This window comes from Mobula birostris, chromosome 31 (assembly GCF_030028105.1).
Source record: "Mobula birostris isolate sMobBir1 chromosome 31, sMobBir1.hap1, whole genome shotgun sequence".
Lineage (NCBI taxonomy): Eukaryota > Metazoa > Chordata > Chondrichthyes > Myliobatiformes > Myliobatidae > Mobula > Mobula birostris.
The window spans coordinates 20034320-20050920 of NC_092400.1; the positions used below are offsets into that span (position 1 = coordinate 20034320).

The 16601-nt window shown below is 42.7% G+C and overlaps 1 long non-coding RNA gene across 2 annotated transcripts in view; it reads right to left on the minus strand.

Annotated features, from left to right (window-relative positions):
• The window catches only part of LOC140190874 (uncharacterized), a 40492-nt gene extending 35379 nt beyond the window's left edge, over positions 1 to 5113 (minus strand). For both annotated transcript variants that reach the window (XR_011883709.1, XR_011883708.1), the window contains exons 1-2: positions 5016 to 5113; positions 918 to 1045 (exon numbers count right to left, since the gene is read on the minus strand). This is a non-coding gene — a long non-coding RNA (uncharacterized lncRNA). The remainder of the gene's footprint in view (positions 1 to 917; positions 1046 to 5015) is intronic.
• Between the last annotated feature and the right edge of the window lie 11488 nt (positions 5114 to 16601).

A 16601-nucleotide genomic window follows, 5' to 3' on the forward strand; every position in this document is an offset into this window, starting at 1 on the left:
TTCCCCCTCTCACTTTCAAATCTCTTACTAGCTCTTCTTTCAGTTAGTCCTGACGAAGGATCTCGGCTCGAAACGTCGACTGTACCTCTTCTGAGAGATGCTGCCTGGACTGCTGCGTTCACCAGCAAATTTGATGTGTGTTGCTTGAATTTCCAGCATCTGCAGAATTCCTGATGTCCTCATTTACAGTGACATTAAGACTCTGGAAACGGTGCGAGGGGATCAATGGTTGAATTCTCTGTTTCATTTCACTCCCCTCAACATTCAAACCAACGCTAAAATTTCCATCAACATCAAGGGTGCAACATCAATCTAAAATGGACCAGCCACATAAATACTGTGGAAGCAAGACCACGTCACTGGTAAGTGACATCCTCTCTTCCTGACTCTATACCAGAGCAACAACACTGAACAAGCTCAATATCCTTCAACTTCAACTAGTGCTCTTCTCACTGGAGTGAAGGAGGATGAGAGGTGACTTGATAGAGGTGTACAAGATTATGAGAGACAGAGACAAAGTGGACAGCCAGAGACATTTTTCCCAGGGTGAAAATGGCTAATGCAAGGGGGCATGTGATTGGAGGAAAGTATAAGGGAGATATCAGAGGAAAGTTCTTTAGGCAGAAAGTGGTGGGTGTGTGGAACACCCTGCCAGGGTGGTGGTAGAGGCAGATACGTTACGGGCAATTAAGAAACTCTTAGATAAGCACAGGGATAATAGAAAATGGAGGTCTGTGTAGGAGGGAATGGTTACACTGTAGGTTAAAAGGTCGGCACAACATTGTGGGCTGAAGGACATGTATAGTGCTAACATGTTCCACGTTCTATCACTTTATTGGGCCCCAGACCCTCGATCTCAGACATTCACTCCCTCTATGTTGGATATACCATCTATAATTCAGATTGCAGAAACTCACCTTGTATTTCCCAAACCCGCTAAATGCACATATGGGAGAAAGCTGCATGCAAGTCCTGATCCAATCGTCACCAGATCCGAATCCTGGAAATTCCACACCGACCGACAGCGTGGGTGTTCACCGCCACCCTGAGGAATAACAGAGTTGGATAATAAAAACCAGTTTTGCTTCGGCTAGTGCTGGATGCCAAAGTCAATATAATGAGTAGGTAGCTTAAATTTGATGAGCTGCCTTTAGCAGAGAATGGGTTAATCATACAAACAATCTTTGTGCCTATTCACAGGAAACATCTAAGGTAGCTTTTACACTTCAAAGAACTTCAAATGTAGTACAGATCTGATTCAGGTTTGTGAGGTGATGAGGACAATAATTTTGGTCAACAGCTACCTTTAATTAAATGGGATGGAAGGGAGCAGGGTGACAAATAGGTGCGGTACAAAGCCAGATGCAGATAGGGTTTTCAGAAGCGATTTTCCTCCCCACAGATTGACACACATCTGAAACATGGGGCTAGCTCATGCAGGGGCCACCAATTCAGTCAACCCTTTCGAGCGAGGGGTCAGGCAGAGTTGTCAGGGTTAGCCTTACTGAGGTAGGGGTGGGTGTAAAGATGGTGGAGTGGTCGGCAACGGCTGTGCGCTGGTCATACAGGAAAATCAAGGTTTTATTTCCCTAAACAAGAGGAATTCTGCAGATGCTGGAAATTCAAGCAACACACATCAAAGTTGATGGTGAACGCAGCAGGCCAGGCAGCATCTCTAGGAAGAGGTACAGTCGACGTTTCAGGCCGAGACCCTTCCTAGAGATGCTGTCTGGCCTGCTGCGTTCACCAGCAACTTTGATGTGTGCAGTTTTATTTCCCTAATTGGCTTAGAGTTCTTTTTTGTCTTTTCTTCACGTTCTAACAGTTTTTACACTTGCAACAAAGGAGGGGTTTGTACAGTCCATCAAGTACATGCAGACTCCCAAGGCAGTAATCCATTAGGCCTATACTCCTCTCCTATCTCCTATATCCTGTAAATGATTCTTGTTCTCACATGCCATGAACTCCTGTTTATTTTTTAATATAGTTTCAAAGTTTCAATGGTGCCATTTAATATCAGAGAATGTGTACAGTATACAACCTGAAATTCTTACTCTTCACACACATCCACAAAACAGAAGAAACCTCCCCCCCAAAGAATGAATGATAGAGAAAAAACACAAGAACCCCAAAGGTCCATAGGTGCAAAGGACACTGATGATGATTTAACAGTGGCCATTTGACTATCAGCATTTGCTTCATGCGCAAAGAGACACCAGAGCACCTGGAAGAAATCAATACCATCGTGGAGAGAATGTGCAAACACTGCAGAGGGGTTTGCATTGTTTGAAGCGAAATGGTGTCACAATTATCTGGAACAAGCTAATTAAACCAGAGTGCCATTTCCTGCTATCAGGAATCTGGATGGTTAAAATTTGAAAAAAGATCAGTTTGCTCCAAAGGTGCTATTAGTTTTTCTTCTTTTGTCTCATTGCCATCTGGCTTAGAAGGGACCTAAAGACTGCTTTAAAGGGAAAGGAGCTCTATATATAGAGTTCAAAAGTGGAAGAAGTCATTTGGCACTGTCTGAATATTACCTTAAAGGGATGGGGATCCCTAGTGATCTCCCTGTTGGTATGCTGACCTTAGTGTTGGTATGTAGAGGGTACATTAAGGAATGGGGAATACTACAAAGAGGTAAGTTATTGCTTGTACTTTTTAAAATTATCTTTACATGGAAACGAATATTAAGTCCTAAGGTTGTAGCCAAAACCTACATGGCTGTGGCATTATTGCAAGATCATGATTTTGTGACGAAGCTATAAACCATCTATAAATTTGCACTGGCTGATCCTGATGTTGCAAAGACAAACATTTCAAAATGTAGCTCTTTATTGTCTTATATATTAAGGGACAGGATCATATTAACTTGCTATGAATGCTCACACAAAGATACAACTCGATGCTTGACAAGATGCTAATCACCACCATATTCGTGAACTTCACTTAACAAGCTCAAGTTAATATTTAATGTATTGAAGAGATTCACATGCAGTGTACTTTTCAGAACCAGAACTGAAAATGGCAACTCTTTGTATTGTATGAAAATCTTAATTTACTGTCGAGAATGTAGCATCATTTGCAATATAAACCAGATCTAATTCTGTCAACCTGAAGTATTTTCTTGAAACTATACACCCTGTACATATAATATTCAATAATGTACTCATATTACATTTGTATCAAAGTATTTTTGGAAACAACAAGGAAAATGACCTTGGTCAGAAAAGCTTTCCAGTTTAGGACTTCAGTTGGTCGTGGGGTCACTTCATATCAGATTTGCCCCATCAAATCTCACAGAACTGAACAATACTTCCTTTCTGAGGATAAAACCAAGAAAGTGTAATGAATCTATCTAAGGGCATATTATAAATATGTTTCATTACTTCAGTGCACAAAATAAATCATTTGTCAATATATGTGTTGCAATTAGCTTGTGGTTTAAAATGTTAACATGGTAAAGCTTGTGTTTTACATCTATTAGTTTAAGTGACCTGCCTTAGGAATTATATACAAAATTATTCCTCCTTTGTTACTTGGGGAACTGTCGTTCATTATGCTGATTCAAGAGAGTATTATTTCCAGCTACTAATTATGATTTAGTTTGAAACAATACTTACAATCGGACAGAAATGTCATTAATATTTGCAAATGTCTCTCCCCTTGTCGTGGTCTTATCCTTGCCATGTCCCACTTAGAGAAGCACACAGTTGCTTCCACTTTCAGTCAATGAAAATTAACTTGTCAGAGCTACACGAAACCCTCACATCTCACTCTCTATCCTTTCCTGCTTACAGCACAGTTAAGGCTCAAAGAACACGCCTTGTGTTGTACTGAAGCCAAAGACTTGGACTTCTGTGGTAACAAAGGAAAGGCAAGGCCAGTTACAGGATTTGACAGACAATTAAAAGCCTTAAGGCTTGTTCTCACACTGAAAGTACAGGGATGAAGCACAACCTAAATAATGTTCTACTAACAGACAGCTAATCGCACAGGAAGAGTTGTTAGCAGATTGCTTAACAAGTCATCAACTGTATGTATCTGTTCCTTGAAAACTGAGTTTGGTAATAGGGAAACTGAATTATTAGGGTGGATAATGGAAATTCTATCTGTATTACTGGTATAGCACAGTAAGAGAACAATGTATTATCATGGTCCCACTTCACTTCCACTACTGCACTCGTTCAACGGTTCAATTTCATATCAGAGAATGTATACAGTATACAACCTGAAATTCTTACTCCTCACAGACATCCACGAATCAGAAGAAACCCCCCTCAAAGAATGAATGGCAGAAGAAACATTAGAACCCCAAAATCTTGCAAATGGCTCTCAGATACGTTTCTTGTTTAAGTATAAAGTACTGCAACATTGTTAAATTCAGCCATGCAAGTAAACTGCAACTAATAAAACCTCTAATATATCACAACCTATACTGTATTTTCCTGTATCACTCCTTAATTATACAGATTACTCTGGTATCATTTCAGAGAGTACTTAAAAATATTAAAGGCAATAAATTGAAGATTATTTTCCCCCATGAGGTTTAATCAAACAACTTGTCATTTCATCCATGATGGACTGATTTTGTTCTGTACATTTCCCTGTATCAACAACAGATCATTTTTCATAACAACTGTTAACAACTGTTCCTATTTTTATGCTGATACATGGCATGCAACTTTATAACTCAACGGATCTACATTACAAGTAATGAAACACAACTGGAATGTGTTTTTGTTTGGAACTAGCTCCAAATCAAGAGCAGCATGTTATTCTTTTTCAAGTGCACTGCAGTTTATTGCAGAGCGGGGTTATTTTTAAAAATTCTATCTGTATGGCTTACATCACAATTTTGCTTGCAAATTGGAAATTATATAATTTGCTTAGGCATGAGATGCAAGAAACCCTTGTTTATATTGCACCTTTAATAGAACAGCAGTTTGGAGAATGATTTAAAGTTGCAAAATAGTTTGCAACTAAAGACAAAGTTCAGTAATTTAATGAGAACTTACCATAAGGATATAACGCCTTATTATGTAACGATTCTTATGGCTGACTCAATTTGTTATGATGAAGCTTGAGGAGAGTCGGCAATTGGGAGCTTGCTCTTTCTTCAGTCGCTTATAAAGAAGACAGAATTTCCTCATTCCAGTTTGGCAGCAAAAAGAGCTTCAACAGGGGGCAGTGCAACTGCACAGTACTGGAATATTTCCACATGTAAACACGGCTGATACCAAAGAGAGGCCGTGGGCAGGAACAGGACACGCTCTGATTCCCATTTCAAGAGCGGCATTGAGAATCAGCACACAACCCTGTCTCTTGGACACAACGTAACTGACAGTACTTACTGCCCGTTACACTTCAGGCGTTTAGGACAGCAATGAAGGTCCTCCATCTCTGGCGGTGTTCAGGGCTTCCTTCATCGTGTCAGTAGCCTCCTCTCAGTTTTCACCACTGTCAGTCATGCAGGTCCCGGGTGGAGACTCAGGAATACCGTCACACTCGGATGTAGAAGGATTCTTCGTTGCTGTTTCCATAGCGGTTTTGTCTTACCAGTCAGGGTGGTTAGCCTTGAGCTGAACCCCCGAACTTGGAGGACTGGTGCACCACTCTTAGTCCGGCCTCTACCCTTTGACCTGTTTGGCGTGGTTGACCCTACCAAGAGCCAAAGCGTAAAGGCCCGACTCTAGCCGACGGAGCTCTCCGGGTCATTGAGGCACACAAGCCTCCGAACCACGACAAGGTTGTGGTCCTCTTGGAGGACATAATGTAAAGAATGGGTAATTTTGCTGGGAAACGAGGTCAACAGCCAAGAGAGCTTTGTGGCATAAAATATAAGGGATAAAGTATAGGACATAGAACAGTATGGCTCAGGAAAAGGCTTTTTGGCCCACCATGTTGATGCCAAACTTACTAATCCCCTCTGCCTGCACATAAGTGGTATCCTGTACTCCCTATGCATCTCTTAAACATTCCTATCATATCTACTACCACCACCTCCTCCTGGCAGCACGTTCCAGGCACCGAACGTTCTCTGCGTGAAAACCTGCCTTCAAACATTCTCTCTCTCAGTTTTTAAACCTGTGCCCTCTTGTATTGGCATGTCTGCCCCCGGGAGAAAGATGCTGACTATCTATGGCATGTACTTCTATCAAACAACAGGAATTCTGCAGATGCTGGAAATTCAAGCAACACACATAAAAGTTGCTGGTGAACGCAGCAGGCCAGACAGCATCTCTAGGAAGAGGTACAGTCGACGTTTCAGGCTGAGACCCTTTGTCAGGACTCAAATCATTGCTCAGGCTCTGACGCTGCACAGGAGACTGCCCAAATTCGTCGAACCGCTCCCTGTAGCTAATACACCCCAGCACAGCCAACATCCTGGGGGATTTGATCTGCCCTGCACCCTCCCTAAATACACCACATCCTTCACATAGTGTGTGACCAAATGTGGCCTGACCAAAGTTATGTACAGCTGAAGGACTGAAAATTGTTGGCATTCAGAAAGCCTTTATATAAGAAGTACATAAGAATTAACTATCTACCACAGCAAATAATTAGTAAATTTAATGTTATGTTGGCCATTATTGCAAGAGGATTTGAGTACCAAAGCAAAGATACCTTGGTGCAATTACAAACACGAGGAATTCTGCAGATGCTGGAAATTCAAGGAACACACATCAAAGTTGCTGGTGAACACAGCAGGCCAGGCAGCATCTCTAGGAAGAGGTACAGTCGATGTTTCGGGCCGAGACCCTTCGTCGTGCTGATGAAGGGTCTCGGCCCGAAACGTCGACTGTACCTCTTCCTAGAGATGCTGCCTGGCCTGCTGCGTTCACCAGCAACTTTGATGTGTGTTGCGTGGTGCAATTATACAGAGATTGGTGAGGTATTGGTCTGATTTCCCTGTCTATGTAATGGTTGTAATAGGAATGCAGCAAATACTCATCAGATTGATTCCTCGCCCATTCTTACTTCAACCTCTTGTGCTGTTATATGATCCATAATAAATGTCCGCCTTGGACTTCACCTGTATAATGTTTCATACACAAACACTGCTGGAAAGAAATAACTAAAATGAAAAGTAAATATTTTTGTTCAGCCGCATTGACATAACAGCTGCTGTTACATACTGTTGGAGGTAACATATTGGCATTGAAAGAAGACTAGCTAAAATGCAGGACATACTGAGTATCTATTTATTGATTGATACAGTGTGGAACAGTCCTTTCTGGCCCAGCAAGGCACTCCACCCAGCAAGCCAGCTACTTAACTGGAGCCTGATCACTGGACAACTTACAATGACCGACTAACCTACTTAGCAGTACGTCTTTGGACTGTGTGTGTGTGTGTAACCCATGTGCTCTCCAGAAGGACTCACAAGCTTCTTACAGAGGACGCCAAAGCTGAACTCCAAACTCTGGCACTCCAATTTGTAAAAAGTTTTGCTTTAACCTCTACGCTACACCTGGGTGCAAGTCTCAGGGCTTGCTGGGATCCTGCTGGCCAACCCTCGCCCCAAACATTTACAGGTCTGGCAATCTGTGACCAGAGGGTACCACAGGATCCGATGCTCAGGGTGCAACTGATTGCAGTGCATGTCAGTGACGAGGAGGCGGGAAGGTTGGAGGCATCACAAAAACAGCTTGTGAAGGGGAGACCAACAATTTGGGTGGCACGCTAGTGTTGCGGTTAGCACGACACTGTTACCTCAGCAGCAGCCTGGGTCAATTCTGCCGCTCTCTGTAAGGAGTTTGTACGTTCTCCCAGGTGGCTGCATATTCTCCCATGTCCCAAAGACATGCAGGTTAGGGGGTCACTTGGGCAGCACAGACTCGTTGGGCCAGAGGGGCCTGTAGGGAGAAACCACGAGAAGCACCCAGCCCAGATGATGTACCCGGTCAGGTACTAAAGACCTGTGCTGATCAACTGGCTGGAGTGCTCACTGAGATCTTTAACCCCTTGCTTCCCCAGCTGCTTCAAGCAGACTTGAATTATACCACAGCCTAAGAAGAACATGGTGACTATCATCCAGTAGCACTTACATCCATAGTGATGAAGCGTTTGAAAGTCTGGTGTTGAAACGTATCAACTCCTACCTGAGAAGTGACGTGGATCCACTCTAATCTGCCTACCGGAGCAACAGGTCCACAGCAGATGCCATCTCATTGGCTCTCCACACAACCCTGGAACGTCTGGACAGCAGAGATGTGCATATCAGGATGCTCTTTATTGACTACAGCTCAGCATTGAATGTCATAATCCCCTCAAAACTGATCAATAAGCTCTAAGACCTTTGCCTCAACGCCTCCATATGCAATTGGATCATCAACTTCCTCACTTGCAGACCTGTCATTTCGGATTGGCAACAACATCCCCTCCACAATCTCCATCAGCACAGGTGCCCCACGAGGCTGTGTGCTTAGACCCGGCTGTACTTGCTTTACACTGATGACTGAGTGGCCAAGCACAGCTCCAATGCCATATTCAAGTTTGCTGATGACACCACTGTGGTAGGCCAAATCAACAGTGGTTTATAGAACGGAGATTGACAATCTGGCTGAGTGGTGCCATAACAACAACCTCTTACTCAATGTCAGCAGGACCAAGGAGCTGGTTATTGACCTCAGGAGGAGGAAACCATTGGTCTATGAGAGTCCTTATGGGGGGATGAGAGGTGGAGAGGGTAAGCAACTTTAAACCCCTCAGAGTTATTATTTCGAAAGACCTGTCCTGAGTCCAACATGTAAATGCAATTACTAAGAAAGGGCATGAACAACTCTAATTCTTTAAGAGTTTGCTTATCTATTTATCATTATTCCCTTCTTTTTGTATTTACAAAGCTTGTTATCTTTTGCACCCTGGTTGAAGACCCAAGTTGGTGTGGTCTTTCCTTGATTCTGTAACTGTTATTATTCGTGGCCAAGTGGTTAAGGTGTTCGTCTAGTGATCTGAAGGTCGCTAGTTTGAGCCTCAGCTGAGGCAGCGTGTTGTGTCCTTCAGCAAAGCACTTAACCACACATTGCTCTGCGACGACACCGGTGCCAAGCTGTATGGGTCCTGGTGCCCTTCCCTTGGACAACATCGGTGGCGTGGAGAGGGGAGACTTACAGCATGGGCAACTGCCGGTCTTCCATACAACCTTGCCCAGGCCTGCAGCCTGGAAACCTTCCAAGGGCGCGTATCCATGGTCTCATGAGGCTAACGGATGCCTATATATATATACACATATATAATTCTATGGAGCTATTGAGTATGCTCACAAGACAATAAATCTCAGGGTTGTACATGGTGACATATATGTACTTTGATAATAAATTTACTTAGAACTTTTAACAGTGAATGCTGACCATATTTTAAGGGAGTTGGAGGAAAAAAAATCCAGGGCAATCTTACTGCAACATACAAGGCATTAGTGAGTCAACGTCTAGACCACATCTGCAAACAATTCCGGTCTCCCTACTTACGGAAAAATATTATTTCACTGTGGGCTGTTCAGAGGAGGTTCACTAGGTTAATGCAGGATATGCAGAAGCTACCCAATGGGTATGGGTTAAATAGACTGGATGTCAGAAGCATAGCAAGCAATCTAGTTGAAACGTACTATATATCTTCTGGGCTCAACAGACAAACACTGAACGTTTTCTCTCAGTATTAAAGGGTGCCATGTCGGTCTGATATATAAAGAATTTCTTTTCCTAGAGGATCGTGTGTTTTCAGAACTTCTTGCTACAAGAGACCTGGGGGGTTGGGAGGAGGACAAATCCCTTGGGTCTATAGATTCCTAATCAGGAAAGAGGGAAAAGGTTGTTGGGAATGGGCAGGAAAGTGGCCTTGAGCAATGTCAAACTGGCTGCAGATAGAGTCAGCTTGAGGGGCCGAATGACCTATTGCTGTTCCTGCTTCTTCTGGTCTTATGATCACAGTTAGTTGTGCTGGAACTCTGGGCTAAAAAGAGTGGAATAATCTCAAATGGGATACTTCACATACATCATTTTTATCCTTAAATGGGTAAGACAGAAAGACATGGTCAAGCCATGAGTAAATAAAAATCTCAGTGCTGTAGAAATTGTTCCTCAGAACCTAATGGATATCCAATAATTTTGTAAATGACCACTTTTTGTTGTGATAATTCTGCCAAACTCTAACAATTTTGTATTGAAAGACCTGTTAGTATATTTATTATCAAAAATATTCTAATGTTAATTTGCAAAAAATGGTTAATTAACCAGTTTGGAAAATGATTACAAAACTTAGATTTTGGGATATGGTCAATGAATGACAAATCCAGTGTAAATTTTTCTAATTTAATTGGCTGAGCGAATATTTTTCTGTTGTATGGAAGATGCTTATTTTATCTCCAGAAGCACATTATATCTTTTGCACTTGTAAATCAACATACTGAAGTGCAGAGTAAATGTCATCGAAACGTCCACAAATTACCAGTACTGTTTTTCTTATTTAACATCAATCTTCAAGTTATTTCACCCATAGTACAAATAAGAAAAGGCTTGTGATGAAGCTGCATATTCACTAATAAAATCCTAAAGCAGTAATCACTAAAAGATTAGCAATTAACAGTGAAAACAGAGGAAAATGGCGATCAAACTACCAGTGACCGGCAGTGAGACAGACTGACAGCGGTAGTTAAGTCTCTGATGATGGAAAGTACAATGTCAGTAAGTTGGCATAGTGGCATCAGCACTGGACTTCAAGGCAGATAGTTCTGAGTTCAAACCCAGCCAGGTCCTAACCTAGACAGCAGCAGTATCCATATGGAAGAAAGGTATCTTGTCATGAAAACCCGACTGAACAACAACAAAACAAGTTATATTGTAGGATAACAATTGGTGGAAACGTACATAATTCACAACCACAGACATTGAGTTGTGTGGGCTGATGAGTTGGTAGAAGCTGGGCTGGGCTGATGTAATTATGTGAAGTTCTGTTACCGCACTTTGTGTCCAGTGTTTTGGAGGACAATAAATGTTTCACACACAGTTTTATTTATCTGGGATGGCAGGACTTTCATATGAAGAAAGACTGGATGAACTGGGCTTGTACTCGTTGGAATTTAGAAGATTGAGGGGGGATCTGATTGAAACGTATAAGATCCTAAAGGGATTGGACAGGCTAGATGCAGGAAGATTGTTCCCGATGTTGGGGAAGTCCAGAACGAGGGGCCACAGTTTGAGGATAGAGGGGAAGCCTTTTAGGACCGAGATGAGGAAAAACTTCTTCACACAGAGAGTGGTGAATCTGTGGAATTCTCTGCCACAGGAAACAGTTGAGGCCAGTTCATTGGCTATATTTAAGAGGGAGTTAGATATGGCCCTTGTGGCTACGGGGATCAGGGGGTATGGAGGGAAGGCTGGGGCGGGGTTCTGAGTTGGATGATCAGCCATGATCATAATAAATGGCGGTGGAGGCTCGAAGGGCCGAATGGCCTACTCCTGCACCTATTTTCTATGTTTCTATGTTTCTAAAACCTACAATAGAACATATACCATAACCTTTAGCATGATTTCAAGATTCAAACAGAATAACAGGCCACTGCACATATAGAAAATAGTTTGTTTTATATACATCTCTGGTTACTGGAAAAAAAAGTCTAAGGAATTGAAACAGTTCATCATAGGAAACGATGGAATGAAAAAGTTGAAGTTGGTGACGACAAAGGCAGTTTTCTTCAAGAGCTGGGAAGAGGGATGCGGGTTCTTCCACAGTGTTACCAATGCCACCACAACTAAACTCTAAACATTGTTTCCTTTAGCGTACGGTTGAGCTTGAATTTGACATTGTTGGAAAATAACACTTCCTTCTTTCCCTCCATCAGAAAAGTTCACAGAAGAACAAGGAAAGTTTCAAGTAACCCATCAGACTTTAGAAAAGTCATTTAGCTGGGTGTCCTGTCCTGAAAGGAACATCAGAGGCAAATTTCACATTTCAAAGAAAACAAATTTAAGATGTCTTCCACTTTGAGAGCTACTAATTGTTCAGCCTTCAACTTCAATTCTAAATAATTCCAAATTTAACATAGAAAAAACATAGAAAATAGGTGCAGGAGTAGGCCATTCGGCCCTTCGAGCCTTCACCGCCATTTATTATGATCATGGCTGATCATCCAACTCAGAACACCGCCCCAGCCTTCCCTCCATACCCCCTGACCCCCATAGCCACAAGGGCCATATCTAACTCCCTCTTAAATATAGCCAATGAACTGGCCTCAACTGTTTCCTGTGGCAGAGAATTCCACAGATTCACTACTCTCTGTGTGAAGAAGTTTTTCCTAATCTCGGTCCTAAAAGGCTTCCCCTTTATCCTCAAACTGTGACCCCTTGTTCTGGACTTCCCCAACATCGGGAACAATCTTCCTGCATCTAGCCTGTCCAATCCCTTTAGGATCTTATACGTTTCAATCAGATCCCCCCTCAATCTTCTAAATTCCAACGAGTACAAGCCCAGTTCATCCATTCTTTCTTCATATGAAAGTCCTGCCATCCCAGGAATCAATCTGGTGAACCTTCTCTGTACTCCCTCTATGGCAAGGATGTCTTTCCTCAGATTAGGGGACCAAAACTGAACACAATACTCCAGGTGCGGTCTCACCAAGGCCTTGTACAACTGCAGTAGTACCTCCCTGCTCCTGTACTCAAATCCTCTCGTTATAAATGCCAGCATACCATTCGCCTTTTTCACCGCCTGCTGTACCTGCATGCCCACTTTCAATGACTGGTGTATAATGACACCCAGGTCTCGTTGCACCTCCCCTTTTCCTAATCGGCCACCAATTTAGCTTGCTTTTATCTCATAGATCTCGACCAAGACATTTACAAACCTGCAATGTTAAATCAACATCTAAAAATTTAAATATTTTAAAACATTAGTTTTAGCATGTTAGTTATAAAGATTGAATGTTGTCCTTGTGACCGGGTTTCAGAATGATGGTTAAAAGATAAATTATCAGAATCAGAATCAGGTTTATTATCACCGGCATGTGACGTGAATTTTGTTAACTTATCAGCAGCAGTTCAATGCAATACATAATCTAGCAGAGAGAGAAAAAATAATAAATAAAATTAAAATAATAATAATAAATAAACAAGTAAATCAATTATGTATATTGAATAGATTTAAAAAACATGCAAAAACAGAAATACTGTATGTTAAAAAAAAGTGAGGTAGTGTCCAAGGGTTCAATGTCCATTTAGGAATCGGATGGCAGAGGGAAAGAAGCTGTTCCTGAATCGCTGAGTGTGTGCCTTCAGACTCTGTACCTCCTTCCTGATGGTAACAGTGAGAAAAGGGCATTCCCTGGGTGCTGGAGGTCCTTAATAATAGACATTGCCTTTCTGAGACACCACTCACTAAAGATGTCCTGTTATAATCTGTTGACTGGTAATTTTTGGTGGATTATCTTCACATTGAAATAAAACTACTCAGCACAAAAATAGGAATGTTAATTCACAGTGACATGACAATTAGTGTAAAATTTGCCACCTTTTTTTTAGCAGTACAGGTGTTAATTCTTTGCCAGTGTGGGGCCTGGTATCGGCATGCACATTTCAGATGCAATTCACGCCAGATACCATCTTGGTGAGGCTGTGAGACGTCTGCGCAGTCAGGAGCATGCAGTGATGGCAGATGGTGATATCAATCAGCGTGCATTGCTGATTTAGCATCAGTGATGACCATTTTGGCACATAATGCTCCAGCGAGCATCTCCCACCCCCCACCCCCCTTAACCTTGCACAGCTGAGCACACATTCAATGGCGGGATGGACCTTCAATCGTAACTATTTAAAGGGACCTTCAATTGCTTTCAGGTGGATTGTTGATTGATTTCTGCTGTCTGTTGGTACAAGTGTTTGCTGCTTTAATGAATACCTCAGAGTGGCAGAGACTGGTGTGGCAGGTGCCAAGGGACTTAGCCCGACTCCTGCGTGAACCAGCTGCTCACAGACCAGAGCGCCTGGACATTAATAGGCATTTCCCTGTGGAATACTACATGACAGGGAGAACGAGCTGAGGACACTCAGCAGCCCCAGCCACTCCGAGGGGAAGAACTCTAAACTGGAGGCCATACTTCAGTGGCCAACATCCCTGAACTGATGGGAAGGGCTGGTGGGACTCCATTCCTCAGTAAGAAGTTCTTCACTGAAATCCGCCACCTGCTCCAAACACGAGTGCAGCTTCGGAGTCAGATTGCAGGTGGCCTTGGCCATGAACTTTTCGTGCGCCTGGCTCCTTCTAGGCTGGAGCTGGAGATATTTGGGAAGTCTCTCGGCCTGCCATTCACCGCTCCACGAAGAAGGCCACCGGTGCCCGCTGTTGAAAGGCGGCTGATCATCTATCATTCTTTCCTGCCAGGGAATAGCAGGCAGGGAGCGCACGTCTTGAAAAAAGACCACAGATTTTCCGAAAGGTATACAGGTGCCAATGACTCCACACGTTCGCTTTGCCAACTTGGAAGAAGTATAAGGGATGCAGGGGTGGACTTGAGGGAAATCAGGAAGGGAGAAAGAGGACATGAGATACCTTTCGCAGAGAGAATACAAAGAAATTTTATGTATATTAAGGGAAAATGAGTAGAGAATAAATAAGGATCTTCAGGGACTAATGGGGACACTTTAATGCTGTTTACACTGTAAATATATTCTGGTATTTGTGTATATTATTCACATTTCATTCCATATTTGTACTTTAACCTCTAACTTCATTTCACATAATTATTTATATAACACAAGACAACAGAGATTTTGCTTCCTGAATACTTTTGTGCGTACCTTATGGATTTTGGGCTGCTGATCATGAAAGTCACCATGAAGTTTTCCTGTCACACAACATTTTGAAATTGCCTATATTTGTTATTTCAATTCATAATTCAAGTCAGAATAACAGATGCCAAGGTTAAGGAAAGTATTTTTGTTGGTTCACAAATCAAACAGGTCATCAAAGACAGGCAATTCAAAGAACTTCTCATGGGACTGGAGAAAATCACATGGAAGGCATTCCAGGAAAAATTTTCTTGGCAACTACAGAGCACCAAACAACTTGCAGCCAGTTGACAACGTGCTTCAAGCAGACAAAACTATGAAGTGCAACATGTTACTAAATATTCCCATTTAGACTTCTTCCCTGCAAATCTTGGCACTGTCAGTGACGAGCATGGTGAAAGGTTTCACCAGGACATTGCGGTCATGGAGAAATGGTATCAGGGCAACTGGAACCCATCAATACTGGCTGATTATTGTTGAGCACTTAAGCGAGAAGCCTCAAACACTGACTACAAATTAAAATTATCAACAAAACATTTTTGGCTTAGTTGAACTATTGCAAAGCATCAGCACTGTTATGCAATTAAACACATCATATTCAATAGAAGTTACTTTCTTGTTTCTCCAAATTCCTACATGCTACAAGTAGGCTGAAATTATATTTGTGTTCAGCTTCAAGTGATCTCTCATAAACAAAAAAATATTTATGAGGAAGCAACACTTTTGAAAAAGTTTGTTGTCCAGTGATATTGAATGCTGTTGTTTTCTTTGCATGTTGCACCAACGCACCACAGCAAATTCCTAATACATGTAAATATATCTGGCAAATAAAGCTGATTCTTAATGATCCTTTTGTGTGGAGCCGCAGGAGACGGCAGAAGGTCCGAAGCAAATATTTCTCCTCCGTTTTTACCGCAGGGAAGGGCATGAAGATTTTGGAACTGGGCCAATGGAGAGACCGTGGGGATGGTCCCTGTTATGGTAGAGGAGACACTGGATGTCTTAAAATATATGAAGACGGGCAAAGCCCTTGACCGCAGTGCTCAGGGATGGATTCTACTTCTGCGGAAACGGGAGTTGACACATTGACCACCAGGCACTGTGTCACATTTGGGGCCAGAAATGCGCTGTTAGACCTCGCCTCCACCTCCATGCTAGAAAACAGGAGTTCCATCCACAGGGCTCTGCAAGGTTTTGAGTTTTTCACTGAACCTTTCCACCCCACAAAAAAATACTGACCAACAAAATGCATGCTCAACTAATCTGATTGATATCCATTGCTCTTACTGTAGGTCCCCATCAGTGCCTCTGCTAGAATCATTTGAAACTGAGTAATGGTACTTTACACTAATGCTGTCTTCTTCCTCTTCAGTCAATATATGGTCAGGTTGCACTATCATCATCATCATCATCATGTGCCGTGTTGTGTGACATCATCACTATGAGCCGTGTGACGTGGCCGATCATGGTCTCCATGGCCATGATTGTTCTTGGCAAGTTTTTCTGCAGAAGTGGTTTGTCATTGCCGCTTTCTGGGCAGTGTCTTTACAGGTGACACCGGCCATTCTCAATACTCTTCAGAGATTGTCTGCCTGGCGTCAGTGGTCGCATAATCAGGGCTTGTGACGTGCACCGGCTGCTCATACGACCATCCACCACCTGCTCTCATGGCTTCACATGATCCTGATCGGAGGGCTGAGCAGGTGCTACACCTCGCCCAAGGGTGACCCACAGGCCAGTGGAACGAAGGACTGCCTTACACCTCCTTTGGTAGAGACGCATCTCCACCCTGCCACCCCAAGTTTGCAGTACGGGGTGTCT